Raw genomic sequence first — 12,185 nt, 5'->3', positions numbered from 1 at the left:
ATTCCCATTAATCATAGTAACTCGTACAACAACTCATTTATACCTCTACCATACGTTCCTGGAATTCAGTCCCAGCCGAAATTAGAGGCATAGGCAATCGAAGGCTATGTAAAAGGAAGTGCTTAACGTGGAACCCAAATCTGTAGAAAGTATATCTCACTAAAGTACTAACAACCTAATAATTAGTTATTAATTATCAATAAGGATACAAAATTACAGAGGTTAAGTAAATTCATTTTAGTGATATATAGAAATATGATGTTTAACTAATGATTATATGTTCTCAAGAAAACAAAGCTAAATAGTATCAAAGCCACCATCGTTGGTCAACGGCTTAGATGGGCAGGCCATATCCATCGTATGAGTGAAAACGAACTCCCTCAGCAAATCCTGTATGGTGAACTCAGCACTGGCAACAGGACTCGTGGTGCTCCTCTGAAGCGACATGAAGACCAACTTAAGCAGACCATGAGAAGAGTAGATATAAACCTAAATACTTGGCATACTCTCACATTGGATCGCCCTTGCTGGCGTGCTACCATCTCAGCTGCAGTTGCACAGTTTGAGCAGGAACATCAAAGACAGGAAGAGGAAACTCACCAGGGAAAGAAGCCATGTCAAACACTGCCACGTCCCCCACCTTCCATTGGATACAATATGTTTGGCTGCATGTTTTATGCAAGAATTGTTCTGATAAGCCATCAGCACCACCTTCACTGTGTAGACTAAGGATTACAGAACTGCAGGTGAGAAACGAAAACTCGGACACGAGTATCGGCCAACGACAACCACAATATGTATACTACAAAGACAAGTCAAAAAGAGTCTGCAATTCTGCTCTAATTGTCTTTAGGTTGGCTATATGGCTATATGGTTGGCTATATGGTGTTCACTAGCCACTAGATGGCACCATTGTCTATATCTGTGGTAGGTTTCAGCGTTATCAGATGAGTACAGCTTGCACTGTTGCTACGTAAAGATGGCCACAGCACACTCTGTTTGCATCAAGAAAGAACAGTGTTCCGTAATAAGTATTTTGTGGTCTGAGGATGTACCAGGAGTGGAAGTTCATAGAACAGTCACTCATCTGTTATTCAGGATCATATCGCACACTTGTTCAATATTGGCATCAGTTATGGCTGCATATGGACGCCCGGACATTTCCTCATCCTTCACGCTTGTGCAATCCCTTTTGAACTGTTTATTCCACTGGTAAACACTTCACTGTAGCAAAACATTGTTCCTGTATTGTGCTGAAAGTCTTCTATGATTTTCTGCTCCTGGTACATCCTCAGACCACAAAAAACGGATTACGGAATGCTGCTCTTCCTTGGTGCAAACAGAGTGTGGCGCGGGCATCTTTACGTCACAACAGCGCAAGCTCTACTAGTATGATAATGCTGAAACCTACCACAGAATAGAATAGAATAGAGTAGAATATAATAGAATAGAATAGAATAGCATAGAATAGAATAGAATAGAATAGAATAGATTTATTTATCATCAACAGGTTATATCCCCAATTAAAGATGATTGAATAAAACATAATATACAACAAATACACCTTAAGTAAATAACACTAATTTCCTAAAATAAAAACCAAATTCAAACTAAATCTAGAGACCATTTTTATATGCATATTTACAAAACCTTTAAATAAAACTCAATCTCCTTAAATAATTGACATTATTAAACTATATCTAGTAACATTTACATATCTTACATATAAGGCCTTACATTCGTGAGGTCATTAGGGCATGTCTGATTTTAGGCGGGGGTGAGTGGAAAAGGTCCACTCATTCACCCACCTCATTCAGTGATGTTAGTGCCCTCACAAGCCATGAGTTAGCCCGAGCCGCAGTTCTCACTTTAGGCAGATGAAAAATATACCTTTGCCTAGTATTGCGACGAGGAACATGTAATGGAATCAGCTCCAGTAATGTTGAGCAATCCACTCTGTTAGTCAGACACTTATAAAGAAAGAGGGCATTGGCACATCTGCAGCATGAGTGCAATGTCCTCATGTTCATAGTCTCACAAAAAGACTCGTAATCGGACGAAGAGAGAAAAATATCCAAACCCTTGTAGCTGATCCATTTCATGAACCGTACATGGACCCTTTCCAAGATTTGTATTAAATACTGCTGAGAAGGCAGCCACACCTCGCAACAGTATTCTAACGATGGCCTGATTAGAGTGCAAAACAAAATTATTAGAGTTCTAGGAGAAACAAATTTGGCACAATTTCTTTTCAGAAAGCCAAGTAATTTAAACACTTTCCTAGAAATATTGTCTAAATGCTTCTTGAAGGAAAGACCGTAGCAGTTTGAAAGTGTCACACCATGATCATTTATTTCATTCACACGAGCTATTTGGTTATTGCATAAATGGTAAGGGTAATTTACTGGTCCAACTTGCGTGAAAATGTAATTGCGTTGCATTTTGAAGTATTCAAACCAAGACGTAGATAATGTGCCATCTAACAGCTGGTGAGCATACAATGCCATAGAGCCAACCTGAAGACGATTAGAGCAAAATTCCAGATATTTACTGACTTGCCTATGCATTTAGATTATTCTATAAACTGAATAATGGTGTTGCATAATATAATTTGGCATAATAGCAAGCTTCATAGTCTGAGCCTCGCCATGTAAGAAAGGCAATAAACTAAACTACAAGAGAGAATAGAGACAAGTTCGGGCAGGTCAGGTACATAAACCAAGAAGAGTGCACTAGATTGGAATTGGCAGCAAGTAGATGAGTGGAAGACTGAGAGACAAGATGGTTGAAGAGAGTAAAGAGAGGAGAAGCCTCGAACAAAGCTGGTGGGATGAGAGGAAACGATGGAGAGGCTTATGTGCTATATTGTACCCTTCAAATGTGGCTCAAATAAGCATTTGTATTACGTGTTCTTAAAGTCTGACTGGTTGGCTGAATGGTCAGTGTACTGGCCTTCAGTTCAGAGAGTCCCAGGCTTGACTCCCGGCCAGGTCGGGGATTTTAATCTCTTCTGATTAATTCTTCTGGCTCGGGGACTGGATGTTTGTGTCCGTCCCAACACTCTCTTCTTCATATTCACACAACACACTACACTACCAACCACCACAGAAACACGCAATATTGATTACATCCCTTCCTATAGGGTAGGCGGCAGGAAGGTCATCCGGCCGTAAAACAGAGCTAATCCACATGTGAGACGCAGTTTGCACCCGCGACCGCACACGCGTGGAAAAAGCGGTAGGAAAAGAAGATTATGCGTTCTTAATGGCTAACAACATTATTTCATTGGGAGTGCAGTGTGAAGTTTTATTTGTGAATGGGTGTGTTCTCATTCAGAGAAATGGTTTGACCAGTTTTGGGGAGTGTGCAGACTATTGATTATTCCAGCCTGCCGATCAATAAACACATGGTAGTCACGTGACCAGCCAGGAATTTTTCAAGTTTGCTTCCGCATGTACTTGCGCGTGTCAAAACTCACTCGGAGCCCAGTAATTTCTGGAAAGAATTACAGCCTATCACAGAACATCAAGACAAACAATTATGTGTGTCAGGAAAGCGCCACACCTCCCAGCCGAGGGAATATAAGCTCGAGAAAAAATGCATAAAATCTCTCTTTAATTGTGGTTCTGTATTGCTGCAGATTTTTGTGAGCTTCAAGTTAAGTGTGTTCATCAAGCTATTTATTCGACGTGGTCATACTTGATAAACTTTATAAAGCTGTTTGTGTCAGCTTCAGCCACCATCAGAACTTCAAAAAAGAGGAGGACCTCTACAATTCACAATAACCATCTACGCCTATCTTTAAGAGGAGCAAATAATTCACCTAGGAAAATGGACTTTGCTGTCATCATGTTGTGATAAATGTAGGCACATTCTAACATGAGGAAGAAAGCGACCAGGACGACCTGCGACATGTGAGCAGATTCAGCCACCTGGGAAGAAATCGAGTCTTATCAGAAATTTAAGTAAACTTTCGTAACATTATTACTGTCCATCTATGCAGAAGCAGTATGTGCCTCTTCATTTCTATTAGTATTTATATTAGATCAGTGCAATTTTGCAATATTTTCATACTTCATTCTTCTGGTGTCATGGTAGTGTTGTTACATTGAGTGTGAATGTTATTTGGATTCTATTAGTGTAGTTTGCTGTTGAATGTCTTCCGAGATTATTTCTAACTCCCATGCAAATGTTCAAACATAATGTTTCAAAGTAATGGACCTTTCGGATAAAATGTAATTTAATTAAACAATTCTAGATTTGTGAACTCGTGTGGGACAAATTTACTTTATGTCTTATATGACGTATTTCAGTGTGCTTTTCATCTTATGCATTACTGTGGATTTATGCAGGACAGTGTCATCGAATTCAGTGTTAAATTCAGATTTGTGGTAGGACTAAAAATCACCATTAATAATAATAATAATAATAATAATAATAATAATAATAATAATAATAATAATAATAATAATAATAATAATAATAATAAAATTTAAGGGCAGGTTAAAATAAAGCGATAAATAATATTTGCTGTTCTTGCGAGATATTTAATGTGTGCTCTGTTGAGCAATTGCAGTATGAGTCTGGAATACGGTATTCCTGTGGGATTAATTTGTGGATTATTTGGAGAAGCATGTGTATTGGGTTACCATGCATTCTGCAAATTTTGAACACGGGTTAATTAATATTTATGATATTTAGCAATAACAACAATTTAACGTGACACACATACCACGTGTCCGGTGACATTGACGATTAACCTTAATGATGTGCATGATAATTGTTGACAGTTCTACTATATGGATGTGAAATCTGGACTCTGAATATAGTCATAGAAAAACGTATTGATGCCTTTGAAATGTACCTGAATCTCAATCTCTTGTGGATATCTTGGATAATGAAAATCTCAAATGTCGAGGTCCTTAGTCAGATGAAAAAGCAAAAAGCACTACTGCTCACCATAAAACAGAGGTAAACACAATATCTAGGACATATCATGAGAGGTGAGAGGTATCAGTTATTACAGCTTATTATCAAAGGAAAGATACAAGGAAGAGATCTGCTGGGAAAAGATGAAATTCATGGCTGAAAGACTTCCAATCATGGCACTGCCATACTTCAGAAGTGGCATTCCATTCTGCACTGTCAAGATCAGAGCTAGTTACGTGGATCGTCAACCTCCACTTGGAGACGGCGTCTTAAGAAGAAGAGGAAGTTCTTCTGAGTATTATAATTGCTGAGTTTTTATGTGATTGACATTGTTTTAATCCTGCTATTTTCTTTTAAAAGTGATTGCGAATATTCAATCACGTGTTACTGATCGTCGGACGTAACAATTTACCAAATACTATCATCTGACTATTCCATTGATAGGATTATGATAAAAATCAGAACCTAAATTTAAATTCTAGATTTCATTTAAAAAAACTATAAGTAAAATTCTTGTATCATATGTGTGAATGTGGAGTGAATGCAGTAGTTAGGAATATTTTTTTCTTGTGATTTATTCAAATGTGATTTTAACGTAACCATGTGTTCACCATGGTGGGCTCAGGTTTTTCTGGCGTTGTTTGTGCTAGTTAATTTTGTGGAAATTTATTATATTTAGTGAATTTTATAGTTTATTTGAGTAAAGTTCTACATTGATATGCTATTTAAAAATGAATAGGCCCGATCTATTTCAATCTCACATAAACAAAGTTTATAATTTTTTTAAAATATTGTAAAATTTTCCATAGTGTTGTGTAACGTTATTTTATAAATGTCACAAATTAATTTCAATCACATTTTGCAGGATTTTCATGGAAAGAATGCTTTTTTAAGGTCATAATTACGCTCGTGAAGTTTTAAATTAACATAATTGTTTGAAATTACATTAATTAAAATATTCTCGAGAATGAAAATTATTCAAGTTCTTTGTTAGGAAATTTTTCAATATCAGTGGAATCTATCCATAATTAAGATGAAATTATGATGTAAATATTTCAGCATTATTTTGTGAGATTTTCACAATGCTATTATCATTCAAAGATATTTTCACTAAGAAAAATGTTCTATTTTTCAGAGTTGAAAATATGCTATCGCAATAGCCAGTTTCTATTAAGTTCACGGTTCAAAGAACTTAAGATGAATTTCACCGTGAACAATTTTGTTTTCCTCTAGCCAGATATAGGCTAATTTTGAATTTTATTTACATTTCAGTGTATTTCAGGCTTTAATGTGGAAGGACCAGAGAGTCAGAATTCTTATGAGAAGAAAATGCATAACAACTTCAAGATTGGTTTGTAAAATTTTGTTTAATTTTTGTTTAAAGGAGTGCTATCAGCAATAAATGTCAAACCTTATTTTTAAATTGTTTGTTTTCCATTGTCTTCAGTCCTTGTCCTTTTAACTGCCCTTAAAAATTAGTGACGCCAGTTAACGAACGGTCCACCTCAGGGATTCTCGTTCACTAGCTGAGACTACCCAGGAAATAGGGGGCAATATACACTCTTCCAATGGCATGAAAGTATGCTAAATGATGATGAATACAAAGTTTGTTAATAATGAAGCCATACTTGAATCTTTGAACATAAAAGAAGTGATCAAAATTTACATCACAAAAATAGCTGACGTAACCAACCTAAATGACCATACATACTTTAAAAATTGCCTTCTCTTCGCTCTACCTACATAATATCTGGACAACACTTACTCTTGAAATTAGCGCTTAACAGCCTTTAGAGTATGGTTTATCATAATATTAACATCTAACAGATACTCTCTATTTCAATTCCCTATTTTATTTACCTGAAATCATTAACTTGCATTCTTCGATATTACATAAAATACATAATAACCTTCTCCTCCCTTCCAGTGATGAAGGGATGTTCCAGAATGCTCCACTTGCTCCACCCCTATAACCTCCTCCTGACTCCACAGTACAGTATGCTAGATTATAACATCCAATAGGAAGAACCCACATGTTCCACTCGTTACTCCCCTGCTTCCCCTCCCCTCTCTGCCAACAGTATGCTATGCCCAAAACTTTCCATTTGTGTCTCCATGACCACAGTCCAGAAATAGTGATTGGTGACAACTGACTTAGCATCAGCAGTCTAGAGAATGTGTTAATACTTGTAAATTCATTATCTGTTCTTACTTGTCCATATTATCACCTAACTCTCTATCTTTGACAAGTTTAAGCAACGTTAACAAAATTGTACATATTTATGGATGTTTTAAATTATTTGATAGAATCTGAGGATATTCTTGTAGAATGACATATATCATTTTTTGTATAATAGTGTGTATTTTTACAGGTTTGTATATAGTGTATAATGTATATTGAAATTGTTGTGTGTTTGGCAGAGTGGAAAAAAAATGAAATGGCGTATGGCTTTAAGTGCCGGGAGTGTCCGAGGAGAAGTTCAGCTCGCCAGATGCAGGTCTTTTGATTTGTCCCCCGGAGGCGACCTGCGTGTCGTGATGAGGATGAAATGATGATGAAAACGACACATACATCCTCCGTGCCAGAAAAATTAACCAATTAAAGTTAAAATTCCTGATGCTGCAGGGAATCGAACCCGGGACCCCTGTGACCAAAGGCCAGCACGCTAACCATTTAGCCATGGAGCTGGACAGAATGGAAATTTTTTATGTTACATGAATACAGAGATCAATCTGAATAAGGAAATATGATTATGAGTCTTAGCTGTAGGGTCAAATATAATGTGGCATTAGACTGCTCACCTGGTTTCCCTCCTTCACCTTGGCGACTTCATTATCGAGTCCTGCTTGTGATTAAGTTCTCTCACTGTCCACAAGATTGTTTCAAGACAGTTCGCCTCCATATTCCCCACTGCATTCCCAACAACATTCTGAAGAGCGTCCTTCTAAACTTTTGTCTCCTGCACTGGAAAGTGGATTTACTCCGGGATAACTTTCTGCTGCGCAATATTACACCATCTTTGACCAAGCCATCTTGTTCAACAATATGAACTTTCTGCTGTTGAATGATACTTGGAATGTTCTTGACTGCGAAACTCTGTTCTGGAATTTTAACTTTATCTGGGATAACATTGTTTTGTGACATATTTGGATTGTCTTTGGCTGGGAATCTCTGTTCTGGATTTCTAGGTTTTCTTGGGATAACTTCACTTTGTAAATTATTTGGATTGCTTTCAGCTGGCAAACTCTGCTCTGGACTTTTAGGTTTTCCTGGGGTAACTTCATTTTTTAAGATACTGGGTTTGTCTTCGAGTGGGAATCTCTGTTCAGGAAATTTAAGTTTTTCTGGGATAACTTCATTTTGTTGGATGTTTAGACTGTTACTGGCTAGGAATCTCTGTTCAGGAAGTTTAATTTTACCTGGGGTAACAACTTTTTTCTGGTCAATATTTGGATTGTTCATGGCTGGAACATTAGCTTTCTCTGAGACAACAATTTTCTGCTGACTATCTTTGGCCAGGACTAATTGTTAAGGAACACCGACTTTCTTTGCACCATCGCTGCCGATGACTTTGTTAACTTGTTCTACTGTGAGGTTCTTAGTCCTTTCTATAACCTTATTGTGCTCTTGCAGCGCTTGTAGGATCTGTTTCTGCTCTTGAAGCAGTTTTCTTTGTTGCTCTTCGTGCTCCTCGAGTTTATGCAGAAGTTCAGCGTCTTTCGTCTGGGCGTCATTATCTGCCCTCTTCTCTGCTTTGGCCAACTCCTCATCCTCTTTGCGAATGGCGTCTTAGTCTACGAGCTTTGCCTCCTCCTTCTTCTCTGGCTCCGTAACTTCTTGGTCTGGTGCTGTGCTCTTAGACTCGGCTGGCGCCACAATTTCCTTCGACTCCCGCTGTGCCACTGGATCCTTCACGACTGCTTTAGGAACATCTTGAGGCTCGACCGGTACTGGAGGCTCTTGCCTTGCTTCTGCGGTTGCTGGTAAATCCGCTGCATCATCTTTCATTTTAACTGTAAGCAAAAAGGACACTTTATGAGAAGAGAATGGAGCTGACTGACTTGAGATGTTCAACAACTTAAATACATTTTAAAAATAACCAAAACATTATATCTTATGGCAGGGCTAGAGAAATCCCAGGTCCTCGGAAGTCATGGTGCCGGAAAGAAATGTTAGGCACCTAATATTTTCAAACTGTAACTGCTTAACTCCAGTCTGAAGGAAAACTATATTTTTGGAATGTATTTCTACTCTGAAAATAGCAGCGCATAAAACATTAATTTGGTGGCATTTAAAATAACACCATAATAAAATTTATAATTTATTTTGGTTGTTGTTGTCTCTCCAGCGTGTATAATTACAGAGATTATTAGGTTTAGAAGTGGTTATAAGCGGTGGTATCACCTGAACATTGACTTGAATCAATATGAGCGTTTGATAGGCCTATATCTCGTGATCACTCTTAACCATTACATCGACAACTTAGACCTCTATATTTTTGCCGGTCTTGGCACTAGATTTTATTCACTATTTTCCTTGTGTGCTGCACACTATGTAATAACAACTGCTCTGGACGTAGTACATTTGGGCCCATTAACCCATTCAATGCCAAACCCGTATATATACTGTACCGGTTACGACCTGTACATGCCGTATATTTTTGGCTATTAATTATACTTCATCATCACGCAAGATGTTCAGAGCAAATTTGATTCGTTTACGTTCGGAGGAGCGAACAGGCGAGCCTCCGACAGCTGTGTGTGTGATGTAGCTGCAGGGACAATATAGACTACCCGCCTGACACCACATGTAGCCTGCATGGCCTGGTATATTCTGGATATGAACGTCACACCTTCGCGAACATTCCATTGAAAAAAATTCAAAACTTCTCTAATATTAATTGCAGTGACTGAACGATACGTCATTCTGAGGAGGATAACATAAACATCTAAATTGTGAATCTCAAGGAAATCCGTCGAGGGGTTTGCGAGATAATCAGCCTCAAGGGATCACGTTATATGATGATGTAGGAGCCCCGAACTGAATATAAGGAGAGCTCACTTTACCCAGGTCAGACAGTCATAGCTGGGTGTTCAGCCTGACTCTCCACGCTGAAGTGTTCATCGAAGTGCTGACAGAGTCTACCTTTGAATATTCAAAGACTTCATGTGGGACTTAAACTCTGACAGTCATGTTAAACCTATCAATTGTGCGCATGTGAACTCTAATGTATAACAAAGTCTTTATAATGGACATTGAGTCTATCAATCAAGTTGAATTTATAATCTGTGTGCATATTGGAACTCTGATTATGACAAGTCGTTTATTGGACTTAGGTGACAACAGTCAAGTCGGACTTATATTCTGTGCGCATGTAGAAACTTCTCGATGCAACTTACTTTTGTTCTTGTAGAACTGAGTTTATTACCACGTTGCTTGTGTGAAACTTAGCATCTGAACAAACATATTTAATTTCAATGTGACACTACTACGTTGTACTATTAACTGTGACATTTTGAAGTATCTCAGTCAGCATAATTTCATTGGGATTTAGAGTGTTTATGAAAGTGTTCGAACTTTCACAAGAGTGTTAATGCAAGTGATTACCATAATCGTGTGCTACCCACCAAGATCTCACTCCGAACTCAAACTGTGTTCTTCATACAATTCAAAATTTTGTATTATGTCATGTGAACAATGTGTAAATTATTTGTCCGTGACTGACAGCAGTGTCTTTGATAAACTCTCGAACAGTCACATATTTTATTTAATGTTAAGTGCACCTAACAACGAACTGTGCTTTTCATTTCAACCTTATTTCTTTGTCAAAGTGTTTAGTTATTACAAGATATTAGAATCATTCCGTATTGACGGTTTTCACTTTACAATGGCGAAAAATGAAAGTATCCTCCTATTCAATACATCATATATTCCGTCATTAGACGGAGTAAACAAGTTCACATATATTCCGTCATTAGACGGAGTAAACAAGTTCAGACATGTTTCGGCTCGTTTGAGCCATCTTCAGTGAAAAAATTAGGGGGGTTGGAATAATTTACATAATATGAGTTGAAAAAGTGCTAAAAAACATAATGAAAGCGCAAATGAAAAAACAAACAAAAGAGAGCCCAGACGGAAACAAAATAGCACAAATATACAATATTTACATCAATATGCAGAGCAAAAAACAACTTATTGCGACAAAATTCAGTGAAACAGGTGTTAATTTGAAATAATAATTGATACTAAAAACTGCGTTAACCTAAGAAACAAGGGAATGAGAAAACAAATGATGCAGATGGAAATGAATAATAGTAGCACATGGTGAGGTTGTGGACCTCATAGTTTACAAATTATTAGTTTATAAAAACGGCAAAACAGTTTGAAATCGCTGTCAAAATCCTAGTGGAAACCCATCACATAAAATTGGTCAGGAGGAGAGCGGGAGCAAACATTTTGAGAGAAACCAAGCCTGAATTAACCTGCAGGCGAAAAGCCTGTGATAAGGAGAAAAAAACACCTTAAATTTAAGGCTTCAGAAATAGCAGCATTCTTAATATCTTCTCAATCTAGCGGTCCCTTTCTTCATTATTGTTTCATAATGTTGGCTGGTGTTTTGCCTTATTATAGAGGGGTCGGAAGGGCCGCATATAAAAATATGAGAAGCTGTGTTAGGTAGAAGACTGATGCATAGTAAATTGTAGTAATCTAGTGGAAACCGTCAATGAAGTTCTAATCTGTAATGGAAAAAATGAGGTTGTATGAGAAACATGGGTTGATAAGTAAAAAGTGTGGAATGGTTGTGAAGAAAGCTTAAACTTACGGTGTGCAGTAGGTGGTTGTCCTCTCTAGTGGCCTGGCTTTCTCAAAGTAACGGTTTCGTTCGCGTGATCGAGTCTATTGTTGGTTCGGCTGTGTCTGCTAGGATGGAAGGAGCGGAGGGGGAAGGGGAGGTACAGGGCTGGTTTGAGGAAGGGAGGGGTGTTGAGTTGGAGAGATGGAGGTGGGTTTGTTTGGCAAATATAAAGAATGAATGTTTCAAGAGGATGTTAGTTTACTCGCTGACTTCTAAAGCTCGAATGGTGTGGCCTTCTTAAAGTGACGGTCTCGGTCGCGTGATCGAGTCTATTGTTGGTTGGCTGTGTTTGTTAGGTTGGAAGGAGCGGAGGGGGAAGGGAGGTGCAGGGCTGGTTTGAGGAAGGGAGGGGATGTTGAGTTGGGGAGATGGAGGTGGGTTTGTTTGGCAAATATAAGG

Source organism: Anabrus simplex, chromosome 1 (assembly GCF_040414725.1).
Source record: "Anabrus simplex isolate iqAnaSimp1 chromosome 1, ASM4041472v1, whole genome shotgun sequence".
NCBI lineage: Eukaryota > Metazoa > Arthropoda > Insecta > Orthoptera > Tettigoniidae > Anabrus > Anabrus simplex.
This window is presented reverse-complemented; position numbering follows the sequence as displayed.